The sequence below is a fragment of the Dysidea avara genome, chromosome 6 (assembly GCF_963678975.1).
Source record: "Dysidea avara chromosome 6, odDysAvar1.4, whole genome shotgun sequence".
Lineage (NCBI taxonomy): Eukaryota > Metazoa > Porifera > Demospongiae > Dictyoceratida > Dysideidae > Dysidea > Dysidea avara.
This window is the reverse complement of record NC_089277.1, coordinates 37,628,093-37,643,771: the sequence shown is the minus strand read 5'-3', so window position 1 is coordinate 37,643,771 and position 15,679 is coordinate 37,628,093. Positions and strand designations below refer to the sequence as shown.

General features: G+C 36.4%; 1 long non-coding RNA gene across 2 annotated transcripts; it reads right to left on the bottom strand.

Annotated features, from left to right (window-relative positions):
• Window positions 1-1,053: 1,053 nt before the first annotated feature.
• Window positions 1,054-15,356, bottom strand: LOC136258011 (uncharacterized). 2 transcript variants are annotated; one of them, XR_010702508.1, is made up of 4 exons: window positions 15,195-15,356; window positions 5,093-6,603; window positions 4,057-4,125; window positions 1,054-1,250 (listed from the first exon to the last, which is right to left on the bottom strand). It is a non-coding gene; the product is annotated as an uncharacterized lncRNA (long non-coding RNA). The 2 variants fall into 2 exon arrangements; XR_010702509.1 differs by lacking the exon at window positions 5,093-6,603.
• Window positions 15,357-15,679: the final 323 nt, after the last annotated feature.

Genomic DNA, 15,679 nt, shown 5'->3' with positions numbered 1-15,679 from the left:
AGTGATGCCGCAGTGGAACATAGTTACTTGACACTACTATTATTATAGTTTACAATGCAGCCAAATTTTTAATGCACAATGAGCATTAACTTTTACATTTAACCAATTGTTCATATGCAAAAGTTTATCATTATCCATTGGAAAGTAACAAAACATGGGAACTGCAGAAAATTTTGAGCATAATTATGAGCATAATAGGCAAAAATTTTGAGCACTGCAGCATAGCTTAATAGGCAAAATTAAAAGCATAATAGGCTGGTGTCTAACTATGGAGTACTGCCATATGGTGTGGTAATCTCCGCAAGCCTGATAATAAAACAATACTGGACCTTAAGCCATTAAAACATGTTCCTTCTTGACAAACAAGGTATTCTTAGATCTAGCAAAAATGCCAATTAATTTAGCACACTGGGCCAGTCCTGACCTTTCCCTGTGCTTACACAGGTATTATAGTTTCTTGTTATAATAACAACTACTCAACTGTGTCACATTAATAACCATTGGTGAATTTCCTTAATCTCTGTATATATGCACAATTTGCCTACTACAAATTTAATTACTTATTTTTCTGAGAAACCAAAAAGTCCCTGCTATTGTTTTGTGGGACAATTGCAACAACTAACAATGTTACTATAGTAACCAGGATGTGGTTAGGTGTTGCAGAATTGGTGCATCAGGTAGGAACCTGGTCAGTCAATACCTTAGAGCAACTATAGAGCAAAAAGTTCCAACTAAAGAAAATGGTATGGGTCTCAAGTTGATTGAGAGTTAACAGTTTTACCTGATAGACCTGTAGATTATGTACATGATGTTTTGTATATAGTTACATACAATAGAATAGGACAATCAAAACAGCTGAGTTGTAAAAATGGGCGCTGGTGTGAAAAGCTATGAAATCAAAGGTGATATCCAAGTAAATGCTGCATGAGTGATGCCGATGATGATTCAACGGAAGCCAACAATTCAATGAAACAAAACCATGCAGAATCCTTTTGATGGTATAACATCAAAGGCTTCCATGACTTTGATGTTTATGATAATGTTAATTAACAATTTAAAAGTAATCACACACTTGCTTAGACCATTATATTATTGTACATTCTGTACTGGCAACATTGCAGCTCATTATACACATAACAAATTGATAGTGTATTATTGTGTGTTATGTTACAATGAGTTCATCAACTGCCCAGTCTTCATATGACTTGTCTAGTAAGTATCAACGGATGATCAGGGGTATCATTTTAGCTCTGTAAATTACCATGACAACTAATAACAACTACGTATTACATGGTAGAGTGCATAATATAAGTGAAGTAGCAGTACTTAGCAGTAGTAAGGATTGCCACCAAAAAAGGTGTCCAAAAATCAGGTTGTTAAAATAGCACGTTATTAGCAAAGCACAGCTACAGTATGTGATGTGCTGCCGCATACTGCAGTTTGGCATGTACAGTGTAAGAGTTGTGAGGTGAAAGAAGTCACAAGGAGTCTGTTGTGTGTGTGTACATGTTTACAACTACGATACACGTAAGCTAACAGCATCATTCATTGTAGATGGTCCACTATAATCCCTGCAAACAGTGGGACCACAATGATACATTGTTTCCTCGAGGTTTTCCTCTTTGTTTCAGAGGTTAAAATACCACTGACATACCAACCCATCAAGACTGTTATCTTTGCCCTTAATATGGAGATCTCTAATTGGAGGGTTCTTTTCAAGACTGTTTCCCTGTGTTGCAACACATGAACACAATAGATCATTTGATCAGTAACATGAAGATGTCCACACAGAGCGTCAACTCACAAAGGATTCCCAAAATAGTTTGTATATAAATATTATTACAACTACAGTCATCTAAATACAGTGTTAATGTACATGTTAAGACTTTGGAGTGTCTGAGTAACATTTTCACTATGAGCTGGTGAACATGTCATGTACAATTATGGAAGAAATAAAATAATGAGAGAATTGGGAAGTTGACAACAAGGATGTGTTTTGTACAACCTCATATACCATTACAGCTATGTAAGTAAAACCATTTTACTTAAACTACACCATAACAAGAATAACACTATTGATTTTCAAACTAATAAATACATTGTACACAGTACTAGGCTAGCAGGGAACTAATAAATACATTGTACACAGTACTAGGCTAGCAGGGAACCTTGGTAAATTCTACTTCGACTTCAAGTGATGTATATTTCACAGCCAAGTTTACAAAACAGGTTATAATATCATGATAATCATGTAAACTGACACAACATTTTATTACTGCACTAACTATCATGTTTACTTGGTTGAATGCCACAACTTCAATAGTAGCCACACCTGAGTGACACCGCAATTGATTTTTAAAGTTATGAGATTAAACATCACTTTTGAGCATCCGAGTTTGAGTTGCTACAACGACTTTCTGAACAAAGGAAATACACAATGTGGTTTTAAACCAACTAAATATGTAACAATTACACAATGGTACCAGCCACTAACTGTTAAACACTTTAATGTCATCTGATGTGCCAACCAACTAATGACCAGCAACTTTCATGTCACTAGTATGGCTTTGCCACACCAGTCTACACACTAATGTTCTTAATGAAAACAATACCATGTTTAACTGAACTCCTTTAAGTTGTAACAATAGAAACACTAGGACCGCAGTAAAGTGGATACCAACTGTTTTGCACAAAGGAAGGTTATGTCATAAAGTTTGTGTAAATTATGCCAATAAACTGGACACACATTCTTATAGACATATCATCTCCCTGTAAGTGGTGTTGTAGCAGCTCTTTGTGTGTTGTGTGGTTTGAGTGTGTTGTGATAATAAGGGCTGTAACTGAGAAAGACAATCTCAATACTGAACTCCACATGTGTTGCCATAACAAATGTGATCTAGGGTTCTGGGTCCCTTGAATTTCACGGACTATTTTCCTTTGTTGAAAATTGCTACACAGCACATGTTCACTGGAAGGAGAAAACACCACAAAGGAACAAGAGGCAGAAAAAACAACACAAATAACGGATCATAATGAGGTCAGCAGAGAATGCAGTGTCACCTTCCTATATATAGACAGATCAGTCAGTGCTAAGAAGCTATATCATCTACCAACAATAACAGCATCTACATCATGTGATCAAGTGATTAAGTGTTAATGAGGTCACTTCCTTACACAGCTACTTCACATATCATGTGAACTAACAGTTAATGTTTATTGCAGCCCTTTATGGTGATATGGTATAGCAAAGGAGAATTAGTGATAATTGACAGTAGCACACTGAGGAAGTTGTTGCAGGTTTGTTTGCTAGTCACCACAAAAATTAATGACCATAACATTACTTCACTTGAATGCAATACCTACCAGAATAAGAAAAATACTTCAATTTATGCATTTAGTATTCATTATAATACCAGTACACAGTACACTTTCTTATATTGAAACTTTGTGGACTAATTTTGTGTATATGAAAGTCATCGTGGATGTTTGCCTGTTTACAATCAAACAATTGGTTGGTTATCTTTCAAAATGTTGAACAATGTAATATGAAATCTACATGTCCAAGCCACAAACATTTCACAAGAAAACGCGTAATATACAGATACCAACAAAAGAACAAAGTAAACACGAGGTCACATCTTTCCTGAGAAATTCAATTAATGATGATTTGAACAAGGTCATTTGATCTAATTCAGTTTAGGTTAAAAACTTCCTAATAAGGTGATATAATATATACTAATTTACATAACACTTCCTGTTAGTGAAGATTTTCAAATACAGACTGTTATCAAACTGGCTGTTGCTGCTCTTGCAGTATATGACTAAGTAGGTCATAAACAGGTCAGTACACACCCATCATCTTACTATAAACCTTGTACTGCTCCATCCAATGGGATTCACCAGGTACAGTGTACTCCGCTACCCTCAGTACAACTGGTTATGATGTAATAGTTATGTCACAAGTAGTGGTGTATTAAGCAATAAACATAAATATCTTTAAACAGTGACGCACTCTTAAATTTTAATATTTAGTCATGCACAAAATTTGCAGCTAACTTTAATTCTTTCATGGCAATTTTTAGTGGATCAGTTTCTCCCTCCAATTCCACCATCACTGGAGCATTACTACAATAACAACAGTACAACTAACATGTGTAGGATCACGATATGGTAATGCAGACATCACTATTATTATTTAAATACAGCCACTTGTAGTAAAGTGATGCTGTCATTAGCACTCTAAAAAGTACATTACAAAATAGTACGTAATACGATCCAAGGACTGCTGATCCAAGAGTTCAATAATAGTATACTCTGTGCATTGTCAAACTTGGTGTTTCTCATCTCAAAAGAAATTTAGTCATTTCATGGCATTAAAATTAATTAGAAGAGATCAAGTATCAGCTTGATACCACCAAGAACTAGAACATTTATTGTGGTATCATAGTTTACAACATGTACATTAATGACCTCTGTGCTACCATACATGTTAAGTCCAACAAGTAATACAACCAGCTAACTGTTCAAGTGTAAAACATACATCTGATGATTTTCAACTGTACTACTAGAGACAGGTGAGGTTGGCCCTTATTAAGGCCTACTGTTTATACTTACCCCTCTACTGCTACTCTAGATCAGAGCACTAGCATCTTGTTCTGGTTGTTGTTGAGACACAGCCACACACAAAATAGATATTTAAAGATGGGTAGGTGTACATCACCCACACCTCCAAGTCGCAAGACTACCTCACAACATCACTCAAATTAACTTCTCTGTACTGGCCACACACACACACACATGCACACTGATGTTGCTACAGACAGGATATTGGTGGGTAAGGTTTGTGCAGGGTTTGACTAGTGGGTTGAGCTTGCTCCACGACCACCCACACTTGGAATTGGTAAGACAACCAATAATTGGCCAACCATATACATTCCATTATAACCTCTGTACTACATCCTGTACTCAACCACTGCACACACAGCCACACACACACACATATTGCTGACAAGATACTTGATATTTGTAGGGCAGACTGGTGGTTTGAACTCACTTCACAATCACCCACTCTTCAAGTCATAGTACCACTTACACTAATAACATGTCTCATCCTACACCACACTTCACTCCATTAACCTCTCCACTGATAAACAAGTAGTGTAACTAGACATCCTGTACTATCATACATTCCTGCATACTATAGCACACAATAGACATGTAGGCTGATGGTTATACAACACTAACTGTGTTAGGTAAACTGGCACCATTGGTGTGTACTAGTGATGTGAGGAACACTAGCATATGTGAGGTGCATGGACTACCATTAACATATTTCAAAGCTACCCATATGATTAGTTGCTTATGTGTAGGCTATGATATAGTGAGTAATTCCAATTATGAATTCTCTTTTAAAAATGTAATAAGCTGCTATTAATAAACAGTTATTGTACACAGTACTAAACAGTGTCCACTATGGAATACATTGAATATCAGGTGCAGCCAATGTATTCAATAGCTCAGCCACAATAATAACATTAGACCATACAGTAAGGTGCCATCCTGCCTAGTAACAACAATAAAATAATTATTGCTCACTAGTAAAAATATTCACAGCTGTGAAGGGAAATTCTATATGGTTGAAGTTTCTAGAGGATAAGAGTTACTCACATTTCACAGTGCCAATAGCAAAACATTTATGCTGCAGCTGGTTATTCACTTCAAGAGAAACTGTTTCCAGTTTTGTTGCATATATCTTTGACAATCTGTAGTTTATAAGATTTTGTCATCATATAAAAAATACTTCCATGCATAAAAGTTTTTATTATTCCACATTAAGCTTTCAGTTCAGACATACTGTAAAAACAAACAGTTGGAAAGATAAAAATACTACAGCTTAACATTCAAATCATTCAAAAAGCACTTTGAAAGAGACAATTATCTCCCCAAGCGTGCCATGCACTGTGTGCTATAGTTCAGTTAATACCTACAGTAGACGTCAACTCCCTACACATCACTTTCATGACGTCTGTTATTATCTAAAGTGTGGGTTGATGGATACATGTAATAGTTTAGTGATATTCACAACTACTCCATCCTGTTAACATCATTATGAACAAGTGTATTGCATGCTGATAGAATTCAATGTAAAGTCAATTGCTTCATATATCAGCATTAAGGCATATTAAACACCAGGTCTTATGTTCACTGTACTAGTGCTGTGATTCCCATTACAAGAAACTTCACGCTAGTCTACCCAGCTGTAAATAATGAGTACCTGGTGTTATCTGGGATAGTAAATGCCAATTGTCTACATCTCATATGATGACTAAGAGCTTCCTAAACCTTCACCATAAGACATGGCACACCCTCATACTAGTCTTGCTCCCAAGGATGTTTTGCACAGTATTTAGCACTCATACATTTAAGCCTAACTGAGCAACGGTAATGCCAGTTAAAAGTTGTGTGAGAATGCATGCTCATAACTGCAATTAGTGTACGTCTGTCTGTCCTTGTTATTCAACGCAATGAATACATCACTTTAGTAACAATAATTCCAGATGAAGTCACATCACTAACATTCCCAGGATAATCACTCATCCTGTTCTGTCATATTAACATAAGAGAGAGACAAGAAATAACAGTAACTATGGTAACATCAGTCATGATCCAACACAAGCCATAATATGATAATGTTCAAGGAATTACTCAATTAACACATTTGAAGTGTTACAAAATGTAGTATACCATCATTTACATACTTAATACCATCATTTCTACTGATTCACTTCACAGAGGAAATAGCTGGACTGACTTGTTACAATAAGGTATCATGGTGGAATCTCTTAATACAGAACGAAGACAATTAACTTTTCTAAACAGGACACTGCTTAAAACTGGGTTTTACCCTAAACTGGAACATTAAAAAATAGCAGCATTGTTGTATCAACCTTTAGGGAAGACTCAGCATTTCAGTACTGTAGCAGTACTGAAGAGTAAGAACAGATTACGAAAATGAAAATTAATTTGTTGCTACAACTAGAAAAACATTCATTGAAGTAGTTGGAGGAGCATAACACAAAGCAGTAACAACCAGTGTTGGGAGTAACACGTTACTTATGTAACGCATTACATAAGTAACGCGTTACGTAATATTATTCCTTTTGTGGTAACAAAGTAATATAACGAAATACGCTATAAAAACAGGTAATATAACGCAAGCTACTTTACTTACAAATGTAACGCGTTACCTAAGTAATATAGTTACTGTAACGAGTCTAATATTACATAATATTATTAACGAAGTTACTAATCTCGTTAGTTATCCCTGAGTAACGCCTAACCACAACAAAGTAACGAAGCCTATTGAATGAAGCTTATTCACCAGCTTCTTACTTATAACTAAAATTTGCATATTGTCCAACAACGCAATCATGTCACGTGATAAGGTGGTAATTTCACACGTGACAGCATAAGGCTGTGGACACAAAGTAATATAATATGTAATATTATTACAGTTACTTTATTTTATGGGTAATATGTAACTGTAACTAAATAGTTCAGTTGCAAGTAATATGTAATACGTAACTAGTTACTTTTACAAAGTAACTTGCCCAACACTGGTAACAACACAACACTTTTAGGGTTTTTACAACACAAATCCTGGGAGCTACAATGATAACACAATGACCTTTACACATGTTGCTATAGTAACAACAAGGAGTAACTAATTGAGGGATAATTTAGATACTTCACTAGTAAATACACTAACAAGATTAGTTCAACTAGGTCAACATTATTTGACATGGTATCTTCACATGTCAACATGTCCTGTATTCGTATAACATCAATGTGTACATGTAATGTTTGTGTGTCTGTGTCTGTGTGTGTGTGTGTGTGTGTGTGTGTGTGTGTGTGTGTGTCTGTCTGTCTGTCTGTCTGTGTCTCTGTGTGTGCATGTGTCTGTGTCTGTCTGTCTGTGTGTGTGCACACATGCATACTATGATCCCATTTGTCTGTTTATCCATACAGAATCCAGTTAGTTAGTCATGCCGAAACTCCACACAAATATAGAATACTGGCTTGCAACATACTACACACATATTAGGGTGAGAAAAAATAAGGAAATATGATATATTTGGAGCAATAAGTAACATATTTACCAATCTAAGACAGAGGAAAACAGGAACAAGATGAAGAGGATTACCTGCTCTATCCACTTCATGACTAGTTAAGCAATACATGGTTTAGGGATCAACACCTACACAACTACACTAAATGTGTTGTGTAGGAGCAACAATACCATGGATGATAACTACAGGGTGTAGCAAGGGAAAATGTCTCCCTGCATATTCTCTTAATCATTTAAACAAATAATTTACAAAAATGTGACATTTACATGATCATTCATATGTATACAGCAGGTATTAGCTATATTTGGTGATTTTGCTAATATATATATACACCATATTGGGTGACTGTTAAATTTGTGGATGTGTTTCTTTACTCGCATTGGTCATGGCACATTGGAGTTGTGAAGAGATTTTTATTTTAACGGATGCAGCAGCACTTTTCCAATTCAATTCTCTAGAGTGAAAGTCGGTTGTAGCAGCCTTAAAATGTAATAATCTTTAAAGAGTTTAACATTGCATGTAAGTTGGTAGCATACTAGATTTCCTGCTCTACAATATTGATCAGGAAGTGGTCTCCTTATAAGGATGATGTTTTGGTGACAGTTATGTGCAGCTACTGTATAAGTGGTGACATCACTTGAGTGTTTACTAGTACAAGTCATGTGAGGTATTTCCTGTTCTACACTGCTGTGGTATAGCTGTAATCTTATCTGTTATGAATCAGGCTTCATTGTTCTAACACAGGCAATGTAGAATTGAGATACGTGTTTTGTTGCTACTGTAGCACAAAACCCTGTGTGGATAGCTGATGTCATATGGAACATGTTTAAAGGAACTGTTATATATGTACTCATATTTGCATACATACTGAGTACCACAATATTCATATACCTGTAGTAGTCCCTTTTGTTGTATTTCCATGTAGTAACCACAGGACAATACACTATAGTTGTGTGGTATGGATTCTGTTGTTCATTTAGACAAAGTTTTTGACTACATTCACGAGTGAACGACTTTGTTGTTATCACTGATGGTGGTGTGCAGATGAATCCTTCAAAAATCTAATCTTTTGTAAAAACAAAAAAGTTTTGTTCTAATGAAGCATTAAATAGCTCATCCTGTTGTTGGAGATATCTTGTAGTTGTCACAATGAGTACACAACAAATTGTTACACATTGTTAGTCAGGTACATTGTACTGTAGATCCTACACAAATAACCAGCCACTTTGGGGACATGAATTTTAAACTCATTTTTGGGGCTTTCCTTGTTCTAAGATAAATATGTGTAGGGGAGCCAGACATATTGGAACCATAATATTGTTCTTATTATGGAGGTTTTTCTGTGTAGTCCTTAATTCAGAGTGTTTGCTACAAGTAGTTTCATTTTATGTGGTATCACAAGTTGTAATTTGATATCACATGAATGTACTTGAAAACACTTCAAATGTTTCCGATGGTAACAGTTATGTCAGTATTTCCTCCAGGCTATTATACCTCATTGGATTATTGCCGTGTGCCCCTCACCTGATTATACGTAATTGTTAGAATTGTCATCTTAAGGATTTGCAAAAGGGGGTCTTCCACACACATCCAATTTAGCAACTTTGACAATCCATAACTTCACATTGGAAAAATCTAATGACTTGAAATTTGGTCAGCAGTGAGTACCAACATAGCTTGATGGCTGGAGAAATTTAGGCTTATATGTTACTTGAACACAAAGCTATGGTCTTCCAAGTTCATAGAATTGGATGTGTGTGGGAGACCCCTTTTTGCAAATCCAGCCACATATTGTTTGTGTATAAATTGGTAGGTTCTTTGCTACAGTATTTAAAATATACCACTTTAGTGTGGGCGTTCAAAGGCGCCACTCAGGGTTTAACTGGCTTATTGCCCGAGCAATATCATGGGAACACGGTTTGCTCATGGATTTGATGCCCAACCAGTTCAAAGATATGATATGCGTTGACGTTATATCGAGCGACACGGAGATTTTATTGTGGGTTTTAGTTTGCACATTAGGCAAGGCTCAGTGTAGCTGCTAAGTTTAGATTATTTGACAGTAACTAAATTATATTCTAAGACAAGTGATCTGTAAAATGAGCGCTTGGGGAATGCGTATTTCTACCCACTGCGTGGGGGCATGTCAGCCATTGAACAGACCACGAAACAAGAATGTAGTATTAAAAATATACAACCCAAAAATCAATTCCACAATCGAAAGTTCCTGGCATGTGTTGAAACATAACGACGTAAGAATAATGTTCTGAGACCTATTTGCCCACGCAATTGAAACCACAATAATGGGGTGAGTGCTCTGTAACTCTTTCACCTATTAGGTGGGTGTGCCCTGAGTGATATATATCACTTATACCATGGCTGCTTGGGTATATACACCCACAGCCTTCGGGCCTGTGGCCCTCGGTCATTTTTGCACATTTGAGACCTCATTTTTCTTCATTAATATGTCTGGTCTTACAAGTCAAAGATTTAGTGGTGCTTTGAACTATTGAAAAGCACAATGGTATGAGAAAGACAAGTGCTTTAACATTATGATTCCCATACATTTAGTATTAGATGAACTTGTCGAGGACATGTTTTCAACGCTATAACATGTTCCAATAGTAAATGACCACCAAGAATTTGACTGACCCGGGTACTAGTCAGCTGTACTGGACACAGTAAATAAATGTATCTGGACATCCAGTACTGACCATCATATACCCTTTATATCTGTCTGCCATATTCTGTCTGCCATATTCTGTCTGCCATTTTCTGAAAGCTTCCATGCCCTTGCAGATATGCACGGGCACACATACGTACATACGTACTTACATACATACAAGCAAACAGCACTTTGTGTTGTCATATCTGTGCACAACTTGTTGCTAGGCATCCAACTATGAAGTTGTGGTTCGTGGACGTGATGTTTGAGCAACTAGCTTCCTTTTCTTCATATACAATATTTTCTTCTCTGCACAACTTAAAGTACTTATTTGTTACATCACTGCTAACATAACATTACATGAAGCTGTACTGGTCATATGATTGTTGGTGTTGTCTTCAGGTAGTGACTTCATCAGGTTATCCATATATGGAACTGATCAGCTGACAACAAATGATGTGATAAAGTGTGACTTATTAGATTTGATTGATGCCCAAGGATGTATATATATTCTCAGCATTATCGTGTGTGTGTTGTGTGTGTTGTGTGTTGTGTGTTGTGTGTTGTGTGTTGTGTGTTGTGTGTTGTGTGTGTGTGTGTGTGTGCGTGTATTTTTCTATGTGCACATGCTGTTCTGAATTCATGTCATATGATACAAGTAGAAGGAAAAATTTAGAACTTTTGAGTAGGAAAGTAGGAATCCTAGAAATAAAAAAACCACAAAGCAACAGAAGCATGTACCTGCAGCTATAGTAACTCCTACCTCTCTTTTTTCATGGCTTTTTTTCTAGAATTCTTACTCAATTATAAAATTTTCCTATACTTGTTCACTACTGACAATCAAGTTAGCAAAGAAACCATAACCTTACAACCCACAAAAATCAACACCTACGTAATAGTGGAGTAAGAAATGCTTTGGACACATAGGAAGACAATGGTGCGTAAGCCCATTATGCATGTGTATAGCTGTGGTGGTAACCAAAAAGGCCCTAAGCAACATCAGACAGTGAGTAATCAAGCCTGTAGCATTACCAGTAGTTGTATTATGCTTGGTTGAAAACATCAGTTAGTCAGAAAATCTGGTTAAAATAAAAAATAAAAATTCCGTTTTGGGTCATTCTCGAGCACATTTTGGGCTTGATTTTGTCTGACAAGTTGTGGTGAAAGAAAGGCGAGGCTAAATAAATATTTCTAAAACTGTGTTGATAGTGTACATATTTAATTTAACATTAACACTGTTTTGAATTTTGTTACTGTGAGCAATTGTTTGTACATACTACCAGGTGATGTTCAGAGGATGAATGTCTACATAATCACTTGTACAGTAATAATGTCAAATCCATGGTGTAGCTCCATAGGAAGGGATTAAAGATCTCAGTATATAAACATGTAGATAAAGAGCTGTATGTGGTTTATGTATGCACACATTATTTCAAGGTAGTCCACTTCTACAGGTACGTAACTGTCAGCATGTCATAGAGAATGCTACAAAATGTAGCAAGGTAGTGTAACATTTTAAAACGTCTACCGACAATTTCTGCTACACACATTGTGCACAGCTAAACATAACTGTTGACAATTCAACCATCACACAATATGGAGAAGGGCTCACTCTCCCAAGACTGACTCTTGCCTACTCCTCAACATGTTCTTTCGGGAATAAAAATGACCCGGCATGTGTATGATGGCTAGTACAGTACTTAAGTGAGACAAGCAAAGGATTACCATACAATCAGGGACATGTCCCACAGTGGTCAGTGCCAACAAGCACTCTACTAAAATAGCCAGATTCATTGACAAGTAAAGATCACAACACATTCTCTATCCTATATTCCAACCTTACATACCACTACTCAATAAATTGGGACAAAATCTTCTCAACTGTTTGAGCTAGGGATACTACACTAACCAACTACTACACTCGTACACTACAAAGACATACCCTACACCATACCAGCAGTGTATAATGGAAATAGCTTACGAACAATATTACAGCGTACAAGCAGTTTCTACCAAATATAGATGTATGCATACCAGACCACTTAGGCTATTAGTATGTTAACCACAGGAAGTAGTCTATACTTCTATATATAACCTGTAACTTGGCAACCTGCAACCTTATAGCAACAATTCCAAAGTAGTGCGGTTAGCTCAACTGGTTTGGTGTCTTACGGTTGCTTGTACACAAACTGGCCATATATGAACGCTCTCTATGGGTAGAGTATCTATGACATAACAGTCTATATATGTATATAGATATATAAGAGGTACTCAAATACAAGGCTAAGAGGTACTCAAATACAAATTGGTTGAAAACAGCATTAAACATGATAGTAGTCACAGTGGCTATTAACTAAGCAGTAAACTGTTCACTGAATAAGCCACACTGTTAACAGCAGAAGGGAAATGATAAAATTATATATAAAGTCACTCACTGATTTGAAAAAATCAGCAGCAACTGTTGGTAGACCTCAAAGGAACAATAGCTGTTATTAACATTAAAAAAATTTTTTTATTAACCTTCACAGAAACCACAATGTTAGGCCACACAGAAGTACTGAACCATTTTTTTTTTTAAATTTAGAAAGCTTTTCACTGCCATAATAATGGGTAGGTATAAACAGTGGACCCAGGGACCCGTGGGGAACCAACTTTTTGTGGCATTTTATAAGGTAGGGGCGGACGTTTCCGGACAAAGTTTGTACATGCATTAGAAAATTGTTTATTTCTCCTCGAGAGAAGAACGGATTCTAACATGCTTGGTGCCAAATTGTAGCCAATGAAATAGGCTATCAGTGGTATAAATTGGGAGTGGTAAAGTGTAGGGTGCTAGGAGAAAGAATGGTCTAAATTTGCAATTTGAGAAAATGCACAAAATTTATGTGGCTGGGGTTTCTGGACACCAGTAAAAGTAGGCGTACCTGGCATTGCTATGGGAATTGCTGCACTCCACTGAGTGCCGTGGCCCAGCAGATAACCATATAACCGTTCACTGTATAGTGTGATTGACAATTTGTGGTGCATATGGTCGCTTAGAATTACGAACGATGCCCTCAATCTACTGTTAATTAACACATGTATAGAAAGTTTTTTACACAAAAATATTCGGGACATTGGAAACAGTGGAAATTGAAAACTGAAACTGAAAACTGAAACTGAAAAGGAAAAACTGAAACTGAAAAACTAAAATTGGTCAAAACTTCATATTAACAGGTACCTCTTAACAAAGACCACCTCTGTAATAAGACCACCTGTATAATAAGACCGCCTCTAATAAGACCACCTCATTATAGTAGTCATGTCAAGTAGGTCCAACAAAAAGGCCATTAGGTGTACTCATAATGTAATAAAGTATCAATCAATCAGACAGTACTTAAAAGTTAAAACGACAGCTGCAGGGTTGTACATAAGGATATACTATCTTACCATACCAAGACCTAAAGTCCATGGTTATGTCACAATGAAAATGGGGTAATTACATGCACAATTACTCTGCTGATACTGGATTTCTCATGAATTGTGCATTATTTAAGAGTTGCATAGTTAAATTAATGATCTTGGACTTTGTGTCTTGGTAATAGTTGGACACTCGTGATAGGTGTCTTCGAGGATTTAAGAACCTGTCAATATTTACCTGTGCCTCGGTAATTACTGATGTTACCTCAGGTTTTTAAGTCTTCGAGGATGCTTATTACGTGTGCCTAACAATTATTAAGACACAAAGTCAAGAATCATTAATGTTGATTTTGTAACCATGCAACTCCTAAATCATGCACAATAATATTCATGAGAAATCCATTATCAAATACAATTATGCATGCAATTGCTCCATTTTCATTTGTGACATGACCATGGACTTTAGGTCTTGGCATGATAAGATAGTATATCCTTATGTACAACCCTACAGCTGTCATTTCAACTTTTAAGTACTGTCTGATTGATTGATACTTTATTACATTATGAGTACATTTTTGGACCTACTTGACATAACTACTATAATGAGGTGGTCTTATTTTATAGGCGGTCTTATTATAGAGGTGGTCTTTGCTAAGAGGTACCTGTTAATATGAAGTTTTGACCAATTTTAGTTTTTCAGTTTCAGTTTTTCCGTTTCAGTTTCAGTTTTCAGTTTCAGTTTTCAATTTCCACTGTTTCCAATGTCCCAAAATATTCTACATGCGCAAGCAAATAGTGACGAATCTCAGTAATCCTTGGAGCTATCGGGATAAAACTTTGGTACTTTATAGCACACGAGTGGGGTACTTAGGTACTCAAACCATACCCTGATTGGTTTCCATTCCATCCTTCAGTAGCGGATTATAAACGAAGTGTCCGGAATACGCAGCTGTCCGGAAACCCCCTTATTTACCTTATACTTCACAGTTTTATACATTCCATACCTGTACTAGATAGCGAAGTGCGTCGTGTTCATGGCCAATCCACCATTTCTCCGTCACTGTGCCTCTGGTCTCACAAGATGTTTACATTAATTAGAAATTATAAGCGCCTCTGAAAACGAATCTGCAGCTAGAGTTAATATAGTAGTCTAGCTACTACAGTTTAAAAACATTGTGCAAACAAGTATTCCAGGTAAAATGAAGCAATCACTGCAAGTTACACCATCAGCTCAATAGCTAACCAAGACTGTGACAGCCGAAAGCCTGAGTGTCACAGGAAAAGGCACGATGAACTATACATAAAATTCTATAATAGGTTTATTGATCTGTAGAATTAATGCTGAATTGAACAGACTATGATAACAAGAATTATACTAGATTATTCCTGTTATTATAGTCTGTTCGATTTGGCATTAATTTTACAGAGCCATTAAACCTATTGTAGAGGAATCGTGTGTATTATTCTACTGTAACGTTTCCTGTGGTAG